Source organism: Cryphonectria parasitica, assembly GCF_011745365.1.
Source record: "Cryphonectria parasitica EP155 unplaced genomic scaffold M406scaffold_4, whole genome shotgun sequence".
Taxonomy (NCBI): Eukaryota; Fungi; Ascomycota; class Sordariomycetes; order Diaporthales; family Cryphonectriaceae; genus Cryphonectria; species Cryphonectria parasitica.
In genome coordinates this window covers 79,129-98,525 of record NW_024468912.1, presented here as the reverse complement: position 1 = coordinate 98,525, position 19,397 = coordinate 79,129, and positions in this window count along the sequence as shown.

The window sequence follows — 19,397 nt, the reverse complement described above, 5'->3', positions numbered from 1 at the left end:
ATAGTGTTTTCTGAGGTAGTATTCAGTATTGCTAGTTCAAGGAGTGAGATGTGGAAGATAGGGTATATTCTTATTCTGTATGAAAGTGCGAGTTTGTAGTTAACTGGAGAGATTTGCTGCAAAATTTTGAAGAGTTCCAATTTTTTGTAGTTAAGTTTGTTGCTGAGCTTTGTTATTTTGATGTTTTTGCGAAGCAAATAGACTTTATCTCCCTTCTGTAGGATTGGTTTCTCAATTCTCTTGGAGTTAGCATATTTTGTTATCTGTTCTTGTACGAAGGTGAGTTCTGCTTGGAGTTCTTCTCTGATCTTCTTAATTCTTTTTGCTTTTTAATTAGCTGCTTCTGCATTTGCTTCTAGCAATGCTTTGTAATAAGCTGTAGGGTTGTATTTGTAAAGTATTGAATCAGAACTAGGGCGCTGTCGCCCTCGAAAAAAAAAAAGGAACGAACAGCTGCTGAAGCAATGAGCAAGAGCTTGTGCAACCCAAGCGTGCCTGTACAGATGAGAACAGCAAACTATGGCTATACGAGCACAAGAATAGAGTGAAAAATCTGTCTTAGATCTGTTCAAGAGGTTCAAAATCAAAAAGAAGGGAAAAGGATGCTTGATTGTTGCCTATAGCTAAAGAATTTGAAAAGTGAGTGATATCCTTTATATGTATAAGAACCCTTAACCCACTGCACTCCATGTCCTATGGATTATCACCCTGGCCATCACATATAATGAATGCACTGCAATATCCGAAGATCTGAAGTATATAAAGAGTTTATGCTAACAAGAGTAGTATCGAAGTAGAATTCACTGAATACAGAAATATTACTGAATAATCCGTGCAAGTGCTGATCATTCGCCTTTGGAGCTATTCAAGTGCATAACAAATGAATACTTAGATTGATAACTGAAGATCTATATTCTAGTAGTTTATCTAATGATAATGAATGTATTCTTATATATCTAGCTTTTTAGTATAGCTTACTATTGCTCAGTAATGCTTACTGAGGCTTACTGCTTGTAATGAATGCACTGCAATATTTGAAGATCTGAAGTATATAAAGAGTTTATGCTAACAAGAGCAGTATCAAAGTAGAATTCACTGAATATGTGTTATAACCCGCCCAGCTTGCAGGTTACGAAACAGGCTCCAGCAACAGGATCCGAGCATTGAAACATCACAACAGCCAACCAATCAGGATTACGTAATCAAGAGTTAGGATTATAACAAGGATAGATCATTTGGATCATTAACTCGGTCAGCATCCGGGCTCGGGCTAGGCCCTGCCAGCGAGGGCTGGGCAACAACAGGCGGCCGTGGCGCTCCCCTGCCGTCTCCCCGCCGCCGCTCACCGGAATCGGGAAAAAAAAAAGACACCAGCGGATCCGCTGCTGCTCAGCGACCAGTCTTACATATTTTTCTCCTCTCCTAAGTGCTCTGAGCCGCTGAGCAGCTGCATTCAACGCGTTCCTCTCTGCTAGGCTTCGGTTTGGTATTTCTCGCCTAGCCCGCCCATCCCGCTCTTACTCTAGCTCCGCTCAGCTTCACTCTCGTGATCAACCCCTGTTGTACGCCTCAGCCTTCCTTACCAGCTCCTTTCCGAGAGCCCCACTCACTGTAACCAACCTCTGTTAGCGCATAAGCTATCCCTGCCTATCCAATCAGGTTGCATCCTTTTACCTAGGATTCAGCTATAACTGCTCGGGGTTGAATTGTAGGGCTGGGATCAACTCCCTCCACTGCTGCTTCTTTCCCTGCTAAGCTAATAAGTCCCGAGGTTCCGGCTCCGAAACGGGGAGCAGAGATCTGTAACCAATCCCTGTACTTCCAGCTCATGCTCAGATTCTCCCCTTTCTCAGCAGCTTCTATCAAGCAGAATTCTATTGCTAGCTAAACTCAGCTCAGAGCGCTATTGCTCTTCGGAAGAAATAATAGATAGCTCAGCAGCAAGCAAGAGCTTATACAGCTCAAGCATGCTCATATAAATAATAATAGGAAAACTAAAGCTATATAAGCATAAGAATAGAGTGCAAAATCTGCTTCTGATCTATTCAGAGAGCTTAAATGATAAGGATGTAATAAGTATAGCTGTTATGACTCATCCAGCATGCAGGTCACGGGAAAGGCCCTGCTAACAAGGAACCAGGTGTTGCAACCCAGTGTTGGACAACAGACAGTATTACATAACCCAGGGTTAGGGTTGTAATGGAGGGAGAATCAATGGATCTGCTCGAGATCCTCAGATCCATACTGAAGAGCTGGATATATAAGGATACATTCTTTACCACTAGATAAACTATCAGGATATAGCTCTTCAGTTGTTAATCTAAATATTTATTTATTATATATTTGAATAGCTTCAAAGGCGAATGAATAGCACTTGCACGGATTACCTAGTTATAGTTTCATATTCAGTGGATTCTACTTTAATACCGCTCTTGTTAGCATAAATCTTTTGTATACTACAGATCTTTGAATATTGCAGTACATTCATTACATTTTGATAACTCTTGTTCAGAAATAGTTCAGTATTAGCTATTTGAATAATATGAAAATACAATAGCTTCAGAAATCCTCTTCTTATTCTTACATCAACTGTCAGGTGAAAAGGTTGCAAAAGCAATGTAGCGAGGTCTTTTCTCTCTTTCAGAAGCATACAACCAGAATAATATTGAGGCCTAAGGAGCTAAGTTCTGCTTAGCAGTGCTAATGTGGCTAGAAAGCTGCTTTATAGCTGCATATTGCTTAGTCATCCGTAATCCAGCTAGCTTAGCTAGCTCTGAGCTTTGCTGGCATAATCAGCTCTGATAGATTGTTCCCTCTTATCAAGCCTTGTTCTCAAGGCTTTTGAAGCTTCCAAGCTTTCGTTGCTTCCAGGCTTTCGTTGCTTCCAGGCTTCCATTGCTTCCAGGCTTTTGCTGCTTCCTAGCTGTTCTTATGCCTTCTTAATGCTTCAGGCTCTTAAGATCTCTCAGTGCTTTAGGCTTCTCAAAGCTTCTCAAGATCCCTCAGTGCCTCAGGCCTCTTAAGGCCTCTCAAGATCTCTCAGTGCCTCAGCCTCTAGGCCACTCAAGGTCTCTCAAGGCTTCAGGCCTCTCAAGGCCTCTCAAGATCTCTCAGTGCCTCAGGCCTCTCAAGGCTTCTCAAGGTCTCTCAGTGCCTCAGGTTTCTCAAGGCCTCTCAAGATCTCTCAGTGCCTCAGGCTTCTAAGCTACTCAAGGTCTCTCAAGGTCTCTCAGTGCCTCAGGCCTCTCAAGGCCTCTCAAGATCTCTCAGTGCCTCAGGCTTCTAAGTCACTCAAGGCCTCTCAAGATCTCTCAGTGCCTCAGGCCTCTCAAGGCCTCTCAAGATCTCTCAGTGCCTCAGGCTTCTAAGTCACTCAAGGCCTCTCAAGATCTCTCAGTGCCTCAGGCCTCTCAAGGCCTCTCAAGATCTCTCAGTGCCTCAGGCCTCTCAAGCCCTCTCAACCATCTCCCTCCTTCTCTTCTGGCTTCATCCCCGAAGCTTGTGAAAAAAAAAATCTCTTTTTAATCACATTCCAGATGTAAGTCTTCCGAGTGCAATACCTATGCTATATACGCTGCTCAATCGCTGCTCTCTCAGCGCTTTATCCAAGCACTTTTCAGAACTTAAAGCTGTTTGATATAGATTGCAAGCTTTCCATCAGAAACTTGATTTGCAGCTAAGAAGCTTAGCATTCAGAATAGCATTTCTACAGCTATAATGAATAATTATAGCTTTCCATCTTAAGAATTGCTCTCTAGCAATTCTAAAGCTATTGCTATACTTTGCTTTACTACTAGATATAAAAGAGTAATTAGTTTGCAATCTAATACTCAAGCAACTTCAATTGCTAGCTCTGTGCTCTTGCTTAAATAGCAAAGAGCATATTCTCGAAAATAGGAGATATTTAGATCTGCTGCTTGCTTACTCTGCTTCCTTGCTTAAATAGCAAAAAATGCATTCTTGAAAACAGAAGATATTCAGATCTGCTGCTTGCTTATTCTACTTTCTCGCTCGAATAGCAAAGAGTATACTCTTGAAAACAGAAGATATTCAGATCTACTGCTTGCTTATTCTGCTCTCTTACTTGAATAGCGAAAGATATACTCTTGAAAACAGAAAATACTCAGATCTCCTGCTTGCTTACTCTGCTTTCTCGCTTGAATAGCGAAGAGCATACTTTGTTCTAGCTTAGCAACTCGAATGCTCTGAATCTCTTCTGAATACTTCTTGCATGCTGCTTATATACTGCTTGCTTGCTATTTGCTCTAGCTTAGCAACTCGAATGCTCTGAATCTCTTTTAAATGCTTCTTATATGCTGCTTATATACTGCTTGCTTGCTATTTGCTCTAGCGTAGCAACTCGGATACTCTGAATCTCTTTTGAATACTTTTTGTATGCTGCTTGCATACTGCTTGCTTGCTATTTGCTTTAGCTTAGCAACTTGAATACTCTAAATCTCTTCTGAATGCTTCTCATATACTGCTTGCATACTGCTTGCTTGCTATTTGCTTTAGCTTAGCAACTTGAATACTCTGAATCTCTTCTGAATGCTTCTCATATACTGCTTGCATACTGCTTGCTTGCTATTTGCTTTAGCTTAGCAACTCGAATACTTTGAATCTCTTCTAAATACTTCTTGCATGCTACTTGCATACTGCTTACTTATTATTTGCTCTAGCTTAGCAATTCGAATACTCTAAATCTCTTCTAAATACTTCTTGTATACTGCTTGCATACTGCTTGCTTGCTATTTGCTCTAGCTTAGCAACTCGGATACTCTGAATCTCTTTTGAATACTTTTCGCATGCTGCTTACATACTGCTTGCTTGCTATTTGCTTTAGCTTAGCAACTCAAATGCTCTAAATCTCTTCTGAATGCTTCTTATATGCTGCTTGTATACTATTTGCTTGCTATTTGCTCTAGCTTAGTATTATAACTCATCCAACATGCAGGTTACAGGATAAGCTCTACCAACAAAGAAACCAGATATAACAACCCAACGCCGAATACCAAGCGGGATTACATAATCTGAATTAGAATTACTAGTGCAACTATATTAACTATGAACATAATTAATATACTTAGAAAACAATTATAAGAAATCGGAATGTAATCAGGATAGTCAGAACTGAAGAGCTGGATATATAAGAATATATTCATTACTATTAAATGGATCTAGTATATAGCTCTTCAGTTATCAATCTAAATATCAGATTGCTTTCTTACTCTGATAGCTCCAAAAACAATAAATACTTGCACAGTTACTCAGTTGTATTTCTGTATTCAAGGCTTATTGTTATAACTCATCCAACATGCAGGTTACGAAAACAGGTTACGGGCAAACAAGGACCAGATGTCATGACTCAACATCAGATAACCAACAAGGATTACGTAACCCGGGGTTAGGGTTACAGGCTGCAACCAATCAGGAGGGAACTGGAGCAGTTGACGATCGGTTCTTGCAGTTCAGGCAGTAGACTGCAATAATTAATCACCGACTCTTACAATCCATACTGAAGAGCTGAATATATAAGAACACATTCATTACCATTAAATAGATTAGTACATATGTAATGAGCACTGCAGCAATCCGAAGATTCCTAAGTATACGAAGGGGTTTATGCTAACAAGAGCGGTATCAAAGTGTCAAGTCCTTGAATACGGAACTGTACAAGTTCTAATAAGCAATGCAAGTATTCACTGCCTTTAGAGCTACTTAGTATATGAAACTGAATACTTAGATTGATAACTGAAGAGCTATATACTGAATCCATCTAATGATAATGAATATATTCTTATATATTCAGCTCTTTAGTATGAATATGTTGAATAGCAATATATTCAAGTTATTCTGCTAGCTTTGGATAGCATATATCCGAAGCTATTCTTTCTGATTAGCTGTGCTTATAATCCTAATTCCGGGTTATATAATCAATGCTTTGTTAGGATGTTAAGTTCTTGATATCTGGTTTCTATTATTCATAATTTGTTCCATAATCTGCATATTGAATGAATTATAATATTATTCTTCTTCTATCAGTTATTATTTCTAACAATCTTTTATAAGTATTCTAGCAAATTCTCTGTATATATAATCTTGCTTTTCTAATTGAGATATTGAACAGAATTAACAAATCTTATTCTTGTACTGAGAAAACTAAGCAAAAAGATTCTCTTCTTTCCTTGATTCTTCAAAACGCTATTACTATGCCTTCTTATTCCTTCTGTAAGAATTATAGTATTTAGTTTTGTTAAGTTTCCATTGAGAATTCCTCTTGGTATGCTGAATATATCCGCTTGGATTGCTCTTAGTGCGATATTCAAGGATTGAGTGCAGTAGAAATTCGTTGAATAGATATTCAATACTAATGTCTGAAGAATTAATTCGAGAGTGCTGAGAAGCAGCTGCATAATGCTGCTGCGGAGGTAGGATGTTTGCAGAAGCAGAAGCATCTGTAGTTTGAAAGGATGATAAAAGCTATTTGTTGAAGCCTTTCCAGTATAGAGGAGTTGGAATGTAAGAAAGCTGAGGAGGAGCGGGCTTGTATTGCTGCTGGAGTTCGTTCTGTAATTGCAGAGGAATCTGCTGTGGTTGCTGGAGATTCTTCTTTTGAAGGTTTTGACTGGAATTCTGTGAATGTGGGAAATGCAGTAGTAGATTGGTTGGATTTTCTGGAGAGCGAGATCTCTGAGGCTTCTGAATCTCGGTTCGGGGCGGAGCGATTATCTTAAGTGCTAGCTTTCCTTTTCCAATATTCAGCTATCTTTTCCTGAGTATTTTCAACATTCTTCTGTAGTTTCTATAAATTTTCACTTGCTAAGTAATCTTTCCATTTAATGAGATATTCCCTTGTATTATCTATGCTTCTATGCTTAAGAATTTTTTCTATCTTATACTCCGATTCATTATTTTCTACTTCTGCTATATTATTCATTAGTATTTTCTGTGCTGCTGATGTTGTGGTGGCCAGGGTGGTAGTCCGTGGGACGTGGAGTACAGTGGGTCAAGGGTCCTCATACATATAAAGAGTATTACCCACTTTTCAAATTCTTTAGCTATAAGCAACAATGAAGCATCCTTTCTCTTCCTTTCAATTTTGAATCCTTTGGACAGATCTAAGACAGGTTTTTCACCCTGTTCTTGCACCTGTATAGCCTTAGTTTGCTATCCTCATCTGCACAAGCATGCTTGGGTTGTACAAGCTCTTGCCCATTGCTTCAGCAGCTGTTTGTCCCTTTTTCTTTCGAGAGCGATAGCGCTCTAGTTCTAGTTCAATGGTGCGGTAAGTATGAACTTAGCTATTCAAGCTGGTAGCTCAGAGCTGTTTGCATCACAGTTTGTAAGAATCAGTAAGAGCAGCAAGTTTACCCTATGAACGAGCGTATTCTTTTTCCCTGCTAAGCTCTTCTATTTTCTTTATCTATTATACTTATACAACAGGCTATACATTATATCTGGATTCTGAGTTATGCCTGAGATCTCTTGTAGAGAGGAGATAAGTAAATAGAGAAGGAGTGATATGAGTTCTGATTATAAGCTAGTGAATGATGCATTGAGCCTGCAAGCTAATATTACAAAGAAACAAATTTCTTTTTCCAATATTTTTCATATTAATCAACAATCCTATATAGAAGCTAATATAGCTCAAATCTGTATAAGCTACAGTAGAAAGTTTAATCATATTGGATGTGAGTTTATAATTAAATTATAAAGTGGAATGCTTTTAATAGATAATACTCTATGGAGAAAAGTAGTATAATTAACAAGATCTGTACTCCTTATAATGATCCGATCAGTATGCTCTATCTGAATACATCTAGCTATATTAATTCTTTGGATCAAAAGCTTGCTAGTTGCATTATTTCAAAAGCAAAAAATATAGAAAGATGAAAACAAGAAACTATTAATATATACGAGAAATAGAAATCAAGAATTATAATAATATCATCCAATATCAAACTTTAATCAATACCTTATATCTAATTAGAAATACTTCCATTGATTAACAAAACTATTGATAAAGAAAATCCTAGTACAGTATAGAACAGCTAACTCAATCTCTTATTATTCATTACAAGACAGATCTTATATACGCTTCACTTACAGACTGAATCTCTCTTAAGCATCTAAACCCTTTCAATCTCTACAGTATTATCTTCTGCAGGATACGGAAAGCATTCCAGCTGTAGCGCTTTCAACTTAAGAATCTCGAACCAGGAAGGCAAAGAAATATCGGAGGAAGCGATAATCAAGAGGGAAGATAGCTTTTATATCTGAGAGCTCTTCCAATTAGATATCCAGTTCAGCTAATTACTTAGCTAACAATCATTATAGTTAGAACTTCAGATTCCTCTCCTACAGTAAGCTTGCTGGTAGTAGGTTGATGTTGTTTGCTTGTATGGAAGTCTTCTTGTAGCTGAAGCAATTCAACTAGTAGTATTAGATTAAAGGGATTGATAATATTTAAGCATTCAATTTCATAAAAAGCTTCTGTATAGATATAATTATTGCTGGAGAAGTAAAGAGATTCATTATAAGTATTAAAACTTGGAATAAATAGAAAGAGCGATTGTTAGTTGCTTATTGCTCTTAGAACTATCTTCAGATATATACTTCCGAGCAGAAGCACTTGAATATTATTAATAATCGTTTTATTACTAATGCTGCTAGCTTCTAATTATTCATTATAGATTATAACAATACTCTTATTCATCTTAAGATTAGAAATAGTTAATCTATAGCAGAAGTATGAATAAAGCTCTCTTCAATCTGAATTAAGCACTTCCAAGCTAATTATAGTATTACTGCTGAAAGCATTAGCAACAAGAAGTAGCTTTATCTTATGAAAAAGCTGTTGAAGATTCATCATAAAGCACTCCAGAAGAAGACTCAAGACTAACTTGCTTCCAGTACTACTAATCTTCAACTTCATCAACAGACTCAATTCCAAGATCCTTCTATATCTCCACCTCAGCTAGTTCTTAATCAGATATAGCTCGTTCCTATTCTATATTTAATGTATAGTACTCCTAGTTAACCGATGAATTTATCGAAATAAGCAGTAGAGCTATTATATTATTAATTGCTTCAATAATCAACTTGTAATTAGTAAGCTCAGCTTAAACTAACTAAGCAGATCTTAAAAGCTAAATCTGCTTAGAAGAGCAACTAAGAATATAACTAGTTAGCTTTAATAATGAAGCAACTCTGCATTAACTAAATTATAATAGCAAAATTCTTAAAACTGCAAACTAATGCTCTTAAATAGATATAAAATATCTTATATAATCAAATCAAAGCTCTATAGAAGATCTTATAACTAATCAAGCATTTCCAAACTATTTCTGCAAGAAATTCTTCTTAGAGAAATGCAAATTCCTTATAGATAAGTATTATCTATACAAGTTCGGAAAATGAAGGGGAGCAATACTCTAAAGCATAGCAAGCAGAGATCAATAAAATCCTGAAGAAGAACAGAACTCTGCATAGATGCTACAGCTATAGATCGAAGTTCTATAAAGCTCATGAATGCATAGAACTCTATACTATTATGAACTGTAGCATTTGCTATGCTTCAGCATTAGCGAAGCTAGAGTAGCATCTTAGCAATTGCTTGAAATTTCTGAACTCTAAATCAAAACTAGTATTATATAGCTAGATCATATCTGCTCAAGATAATCCCAAAAGCAATATAATCCATCTAATTCTTGATCTTTATAAGGATTAGCAGCTGAAGAGTATTGAGAATTCTTAGATTTCTTAATATATTAGCTTAGTTCAAGAAAACAAGAAATAGTATAGAGATTCTAAGATAGCTAAGAATAAGATATTGTAAAAAGAAACTAATTCCATTCCCAGATACAATAATTAGTATAGAACTAACAATATTGAGATCTTTAGCAATGCTAGTGAGATTCAAGTGGAAAAGTTATATCTTACTTTAGCTCAAGCTGAACTATACTTACTAAAGCTTCTTAGTATTAATGCTATAGATATTGAGCTTATCTAAGCTTAGATAAATGCGAGTAAAGCAAAGAAGTATTGTATTAGGAAGGCTGAGTATGATAATAATGAGATTGAAAGAAATGCAAGTATGAGAATTGTTAAGATTCTTATATATTTCGGGAATATTGAATTAGAGGAATCTAATAAGCAATTCAATAATCTGGATAGAAAGCTAACAGTTCAAGCTATTAGTAACAAGCTCCTAAATCAGTTTCTAGATTACTTATTGAAAGTCTTAAGCTGAAAGATAATAGTTATATTATTAGAATGAGAAGCTTATCTGATTCATAATCTTCAAGGAGTTAGCTCTAGAGCTTGAAAAGTTATTAATCTTAATAATCAAACTAGCTCAAATCTGTATAAGATAGATATTGCTGAATTAGTTAATTCATTGCAGCATAAATCCGGAATCTTGATGCTTTTCTAGCTTGAAAAGCTTATTAATAGTTAGATTATTAATACTCAGAACATTACTGAGTATCTTTCGAGACTAGCTTAATTATCTGCAGTTCAAGCTTTGTTTCTTATTGCTGAATCTAGCTATATTAAGCTTACTGTTAATATAATTCGAGCTTTCAACAAATCCTCATTTCCTTCTATAATAGCTTTCATAACTGCTCTCAGCAGCATCCGAGATAGGAGCATCGCTCCGGTAGCATATATTTCTCTGCAGCTGAGAGATAAAGAGAATGAATCTGTACAAGCAATGCTGAATATAGATACTAAAATGAGCTTAATAGCTCTCTCTCTGTATTCGAGTATGCATTTATCTTATATGCTAATATCAAATATTATTTTATATATATATAATAAATCAGATATAGTATTTATTAAAGTTCTTAAAACTAATGTTTTCTGTAGCAGCTTTTCTGAATAAGTAATATTCTATATTATCAATAATAGATTAATATTGCTAAATCATTCTATATTATTAGAAATGCTGTTTGTAATGCAGACTAAGCTTTCCTTTGATTATTTCATTTCCGGATTTCTTCATGCAAGCTTTGCTTTTGGAGGAGTACAACTGGTTATTATAATCAGCGATTAGAAACTTCTTGAAGGAGAGAGTTCATATAGAATTATATCAAAAAACTGAGTGCTAGCAGCTACTCTGAGAAATGCAGGGCTATTAGCGGAGAAGTTGTTCCAGAGTGAGTATTGTTGGAGAAGAGAGATATAGCTGTAATATTCATATCTGAACAAGATATTGCAGCTGTTATGAACGAGTTAATAGTAGAACTGATGAGGAGGAAGTTGAAGAAGGATTGCTTTATGATAAATGAGAAAGGAGCAATCCGAGAGTCTTGCTTGTATAGAATGTACAGCAGCTAGCGCTATTCATGCTAGCTATATTGTATGGGAAAGGAAAGAAAAGATATCTTAGGCTTGATTAATACTCTTTATAAGCTTAAAGATAAGAAGATTAAGCTAATTAATGATTCTCAGCTTGATAGTTCAGTACTGAAAGGAATAATTAGATAGAAGCTTGCTAAGGTTGAAGAGATGAGATAAGCTTAGCAATTCATAAAGCTTACTAAGTATAATGAGTGGATTGAATCCAAGTTCAGCAATCTGAATCCTGATTAGCGCCTAAGATCTGACTAGTAAGCTGCTATGCAAGAGAAAAACTGTGAAGAGTTTTCTAAAGCTGAGAAGAAAATATTCAAATATATATTGAGAAATAGAATTAAAGCCTTTGTATAAGACTTTACTGAGATTGGAAAGATTATTAAGGAAGTAGCTTTCTTGTAAGAAATTAGAACTATATTCTATAAGATTTTTCAAGCAAGGCATATTCCAATCTTCAATGTTCTTAAGCTAAAGCTGATGGAGCTTCTGAAATAATGTATTAAGCAGGAGATTATTGAAAAAAGCTATATATTATATAGAAACAACTAGTTTCTTATTATCAAAAAGAATGATAGCTTATGCTTAATCAATAATGCTCAAAAGTATAACAAGCATAGCTTTAAGGATGCTTTCATGCTGTTTGCTTTAGATGAATTCTCGGAAGAGTTTGCTATATGCAAGATTTTTTTATTGCTTAACTTCTTTTCCGAGTATAACTAAGTGCAACTGTATTCTAATAGCAGGGATATAATAATCTTCTTAATGCTCTTAAGCTTGTTTAGAATGTATATTCTATTCCAGAATGCTACTAACTCTGTTGCTTAGTTTATGAGAATAATGATCAAATTTCTGTATAATCTTATTTCTTATATATGCTAGCTTTTTCTTAATAATATTCCTGTTTGTAGTCTTATAATAATCTATGGGAATGAAGAGGTTTCGAGCCTTTCCGGAGTGCATAGATACATTGCTGAGCATATTGGAAACTTTGATAAGGTTCTTGTAAATATAGAGCTAGCTGAAGCTACAATCTCAGCATTTAAGTTAGAATAGTGCTGAGTGAAAGTTGATATAGTTAGTTATATTATTGATTTCAGCGAATGATAATTTCAGAATAGGAAGATAGAAAAGCTTCTGATTTGAACAGAATGTAAGAATATTAAAGATGTTCGCTTTTTTATTGAACTGGTTGTTTATTATATAGCTTGGATTTGGAACTTTGCAATTATTGCTTAACTACTCTACAATCTTCTTAAGAAAGGTATTATATGGAGATGAGAGAAGGAATAGAAAGAAGCTGTTGCTATACTTGTTCAGATATTCATATCTTATTCAGTTATTATTTCAATTGATTATAATATTGATGCTGAGAAGATCGTTCTTATAGTGAATGTAAGCTTGTTAGACTGGAATGCTGTATTAATGCAAGTAATAGAGAATAAACGAAAGCTAGCATATTTCGTTAGCGGAATCTGGATAATTGCAGCATAGAAGTATGATGCTATTAAGAAGGAGTATTGCATTATTCTCTGTGCTCTACAGTTTCTTCAGCAGCATCTTTATAATTGCTATTTCATTCTGGAAACTAATACTTGTATTCTAGTAAATCAATTTAATAAAGAAATGAATAATATATCTGATGCTCTTCTAAATAGATAGATAGCAGTAATTAAGATATTTGATTTTATTATTAAATATATTTTCGGATTAAAGAATTCTATAGCTAATGCTTTTTTTCGATTTTCATATTCAATGCTACTTAAGAAAGATAAAGATAGTAATATTAAGAATTAGTATAATGCTCAGCTTAATAGCATGAATTTAGATAAAGCTAATCTAGTACTATTGCTAAATCTAACTCTTTAATGAATAGAATAGTTGAAATGATATGTAGAGTTCTTATACTATAGAATTATTTTATTAAAACTCTTTAAGAGGGATTGCAAGAATTTTATAGTAGAAGTATTAAAGCATTAAATACTTGATCAGGCTTTATAGCGCTATGCTAATATGAAACTTCTATGCTGATAAGTAGTAGATAATTCTAATCTTTATTGCTAAATTATTAGAGAATATTATACTAAGTTTAAATATTGAGATCGAGATTCTATAGTAGCTTATATCAAGCAATTCTATTACTGGAGAGATTTCTAAACAGATATAGCTAATGCTGTCTCGGATTGCAAGAAGTATACAAAGTTCGATTCAAAGATGTGAAAGGAAGAAGTAATCCCGATTTTTTCAAGTTAATTCTTTACAAGAATCAGCATTAATATTCAATATATAGCTAAGAATAGCAGTTATAGATATCTTGCAGAAGCTTGCTATAATCTAATCAGCTATATATTTGCAAGATTCTTTAAGAAAGCTATAGCTATGGAAATGAGAAAGTTTATTTTGGAAGAGATTATTCTTGTATTCGGGTGCTTTTTCAAAATTACTGTTGATGGAGAACTAGAAAACAAGGCTGAGATAGCTAAGATTATCAGAGCTCTTGAGATTCTGCTTATTCAGATCTCCAGTTACAATCTCTATGCTTAAGAATAAGTAGAAGCTGGTTATCTTTTCTTAGCAAGTACTCTTGCTAAGCTAGCTGATGCTTAACTCTGAAGATGAAAGCAGTACTTGAAACTTGCACTCTTTGCTGAAAGAATTACGATCTGCTAGTTGTATGGATATAGCTTCTTCTATTTGATTTTCGATTAGGAGCTGCTTATCTTAATTGAAACTGAAATTCTGATATAGAGAGTTCTTATATAAACTGAAAATCAATCTCTTCAGGAAGCGTTTGAAATGTAATTGAGGATAATTGTAGCTAAGGAAGATGATATGCAGAAAGCAATTAAAGCTATTCAGGCATACTATTAAAAGATTATAGCTAAAAGTTAAATGTAGGATTTGATACGAAAATCTTAACTAAATATTGGAAATCTTGTATTTATTTATAATTATATTCGGAAAATAAGCTACTTGCATAATGCTAAGATTTCTTATAAGTAGAAGAATTCATATCTGATTGCTCAGATTCTAGATAAATATACTTATAAGCTCAAGACTATAGATGGAGTTTTGCTAAAAAGCATATATTCAGCTATTAATCTCAAAAAGTTCATATGGAATATGAATAGCATTTGGGAATCCGAGATATCTATGCTCTGGAAAGAAGATATCAAGCTTTAATCTGGCTAATCATTAGCAGAAAAGCTGGATTCAATGAAAGCTTTCTAGCAAGAGAAACTAGATAATAATATTCTCGAAGTTCAGAAAGCAGATTCAAGCAATAATGCTATATTCTGGATTTTAGATATCATTAAGCATAATCTTATGCTTAGCTAGATCAGTTCTAATTCAGAAATTATTAATCTAGCAACTGAAGCAAATAATAATGCTAAGGATGGAAATGGAATTAGTAATAGTAAACATTTCATATAAGCAGCAGAGAAGAAAAAGTGAGAATAGGAGAAAGCAGATAGAAGTGAGATATTTATACTAATTTCAACTAAATCAGCGTTTCTAGCTTGTAAGAGAGGTTGATTTCTTTTTGTTTATATTTCCTTTTTGTTTGCAAAACACATTTTCTTTTCATCTTTCCTATTCCATCTCATATATTTTGCTGAAGAAGGAGGAACGAAGTGTCGTTTGCTACTACTCGCTACAGAACACTGTAAACCTACCTAAAAATTTCAAAGCATCCAGCACAGAGCATGTTAACCAGCTTTAAAGCTATTTTCATTATTTAAAAATTGCAGTATATTGGAATGCAATGTATGAAAAATGCAGAGCGCTGAAGAAATACTGCAACTTATAAAAACCCCTTATTTTTATATATCATTCTTATTATCAAAATATTCGTAAATATCATTCAATAGCTCTCTTCTTATCCTATTCAGATTTATATTATCTATATTATTTGTTGAAGAATTATTATTAAAAATAGAAGAAGAATCTTGAGATTAAACGAACTTAGCTTGTTTCTTAATATAAGATCCTATTATAGCCTTGCTCTTGCCTTTATTCTTGCTGCGAGATACAGATTGTGAAGCTGCCTGCCCAGACTCAGATACTCCCTTCTTGGAAGCAGAAGAAGCAGTACTCTTCTTGCTAATCTATACAGATAAAATTAGCAGTAATCTTCTTAAGTATTGCAATTATAGTTGATTATAAAACTTATAATATTCTGTAGATATTATTTCCTTAGTATAAGAAGAATTTATTTAATCTAGTTATATGCAATACTTTTATTTTATATAAGCTTGTATTAAGCTTTGATAATATGCTTGATATTAGTATTAGAGTTGATTTGAGAATCTATCTTGATTATATATTAAGAGCTGAATTAGTAAAACGAGTGCTAATACTGCAAGAAGAATAATAATTAGTATATACTTAAATCTAATTAAGGATATTAGAATAGAAATCTTATTTGTATATTGCACTTTTTAATACAAAGAAAGTCTTTGATATAGTTATACTCAGATTCTGTATAATAAATGCAGTTGCTATACTTCTTATTGAAGAAGCTTTCTATTGAGATACATTCTAGGAAAAGCTAGTTGATATTGATCTGCTGTTTCTGAATAAGCATATAAGCAGTAGTATATTGATGGGAGCAGTAATTGCAAGGGACTAGGTTATGCTAATCATAGAACTGAATAAGAAAGGAATTTACTCGCTTAGATCAGAAGAAGATGCAAGTAAGATACTTGCTGAAGAGCTTCCAACTAGCTTTATATATTATAATAGGATTCAGTTTAATAGAATTCTTATTATTCAGCTTTGCAAAATAAGCAGCAAAGCTAGAGCTTAGCAGTAAGTTATTTCAAAATATAATATTGCTTTGAATATTTCAAGAAGCATATATCAAGCTAAGATCTCCCTTAATAGTATTGAAGTCTATAATATCAAGAAAGTTAATATGAACATTCTTAAGCTAGTAGTAGTTGCTGCTTTGAGAAGGAGAAACTGAAGAAGAAAACCAGATTCAGATCTTATTAATCTCTTGAGAAGCAGTGTTTATATGCAAAGAGAAAATAGCATTAGTAACGATTTGAGATATCTTAAGTGTATTGTAGAGCTAAGCAAGGGAAGATTGATAGAAGGAGAAGTTGTTGTATGAAGAATGAATTGAAAAGCAAGGTGAACTGAGGGAGAGGTTGTTAAATAGATTGCTGAAGGTTGATGAGATAGCAATGAGTAATAAATATATTCAACTGAGTTATTATGCTTTCTATTCAGTTTATTGCTGAATAGCTCTTATCTAGCTAAGGGTAAAGCTGTTTGCTTTGTAATAAACAGAAAGCAGTAAATTACTTGAGTAGTTGCTAGATAAGATAAATTAGCTATTTCATTCATACTTGCAGCTAGCTATTCTTCTTCCTTCTTCAATCTCTTTATAATTATCTTTCTTAAGCATATATACACTCTTTTTTCTTCTTCGTTAATGCTGCTTCAGATCTATATACTAATATTAGAGCAAATTATTAACTGCTCTGCTTATATAATATCATCTTTCTCAATAAATTCTCTAGCTGAAGCTGCATTCTTCTCTATCTTTCTTTCTCAGTCAATACCCTCTCAATCCCTTAACTTTACATCTTTGCAAACCCCTCTTGCAATTGCTTATCTTCCAATAAAGCTGTTCTTCTCTTTTTACTTTTCTTTCAACTCAGCAGCAATAGCTGAATTCAAGTACTCTCTGTTCTTATCTGTTCAGCATAGCTAAGGAGACTGGATGATCAAAGCTTACTGCTTTCGAACTGTCTTTTCCAGAGCGCTATACTCAACTGAAGTAATTAAGAGTTATTCGCTCTATTTCAGTCTAAGGAATAAAGAAAATCATTTAGCAGCAGAACTCATTAAGAAGTACTTTTCAGAATTATTCTCTTACAAGTTATATTTGCTTATAATCTTCAGCGCTAATTCTTTTAGATATCTTCTTAATATCTATAATCTGATTGAATTCTTAGATATAGAAGTTTCTTAAGATATTGGTTTGTAGCATGCTGTAGCTGCTTTTTATTATTATACTCAGTACAATTAACAAGATGTATTCTTGATAGGATGCTTTTATATTCCATTAATAGCTTATTTATTTAGCTCTTCTGATATTCTTAATAAGCAGAATCTATTCAAATATAAAGCTAGATAAAAGTGCTTATAGATTCTCCTCTCAATCAATACAGCAACTTCAGCTTGTGCTTTATCTTAGCTTGATATAAAGATTGAAAAAGAATTTTACATTGCTATATATAAATCCAGCAATATTCTACTAGCTTATACAAGCAAGCATTATCTGAATAATTAGCTCAAGAGTACTAGAATTAATCAGGATTGGGATTTCAAAAATGTTCCAACTATGCTGCTGAATAATAATTCGAATACAGCTCTGCTCTATATAATCGAACTATTTCATCTTCGAATTCTGAAATCTACTAATTTCTACTAATCATCTAGTAACTGTTCAGATTAGAGGCAAGCTTTCTATCTTAATTATAGAGAGATTGCATAAAATGTGAAAGAATGGAATGCGGAGATAGCTATGATAAGCTTGCACTACTAAGCTTTCTTCTATAAGCTAGGATATAGCAACTATATGCAATATTCTGATTAGCTATTAAGAAGAAGTGCTTTACTTCAAGAATACAAAGCTATATAAATGAAAGCTAGTAAGATACTGAACATAATTTATAAGCTAAATATTACCTTCTTTGTAAAAGGAGTTGCAGACTTATCTAAATTATTTATTGAAAGCGATTTTAATAGAATAAGAAGAAATATATTAGCTTTTGCTCTAAAGGATTTCAGAGCAAGTAGAGCATCTAGTCTAGTTCTATTAAGATAATAATTCCGAGAGAGCATAGCTCCAGCTAGCTTGATCTTATATTTATTAAGAGAATATAGTATCAGCTCAGAATTAAGTCAACTCTCATTCGGAACTTCTACTGATCCTTACTCCTCTTTATCTCGAGAAACGCCTATTAATTCAGAACTAATAATCAATCTATTAATGCAGCAAATAGCTAAGCCTGAATGTACTACTGAAGCTCTATTGCATCAGAGACTGAGAAGCAGCAATATTATGCTTCTCAGTTTTCCTAATAAATCTCAGAAGCTTCGTATGCTTCTATGAAATAAGCTTTATAGCCTTAATCCTATTAAGCTCTTAGTGAGTTCTCCGAACTGAATAGAGTTCGATTATGCTATTAAGATGAATATATATAAAGCGAACTGCAAAAGAATCTGTTGAATAAGAATGTAGAATTAAGAGAGAACTGCTGCTACTGCTGCTACTTAAGCAGAGTTTGAAAGCAAATAAGAATAGAGAAGAGATTAGCATTAGAATCTATTCAGATTATATCTATATTACAAATGAACTAAAGATAAATACTAATACTTCTATATTAATTTGAATGATAGCTCAAACAATAGGAAGAAACATGAGAGTTGAATTGAGAGAATGATTTGGTTTGTAGTATTTCCTTTAGCAGTTTGTAATGAATTCTTTATTTCTTTACTTCATCTCTCTCTGATTAGATCTAGCACATCATTGGACTTGTTGCAACTTTGGAAGAAAGTTGCTAGGAAAGGATTATTGTAGTAGCCAGGGTAGTAGTCCGTAGAACGTGAAGTATAGTGGATTAAGGATTCTCATACATATAAAGGGTACTATCTACTTTTCAAATTCTTTAGCTATAAGTAATAATGAGGCATTCTTTCTCTTTCTTTCAATTTTGAACCCTTTGGACAGGTTTAAGACAGGTTTTTCATTCTATTCTTGCGCTTGTGTGGCCTTAGTTTGCTGTCTTCATCTGTACAGGCATGCTTGGATTGCATGAGCCCTTGCTCATTGCTTCGGCAGCTGTTTGTCCCTTTTTCTTTCGAGGGCGATGGCGCCCTAGTTCTGGTTCACTGATTTCAATAATAAGATATGGAAAACTGAATATATCTTTATCCTATAAGATAATGCTAATTCATAATTAACTAAAGAGATTTATTATAAGATTTTGAATAGTTCTAACTTCTTATAGTTAAGTTTATTG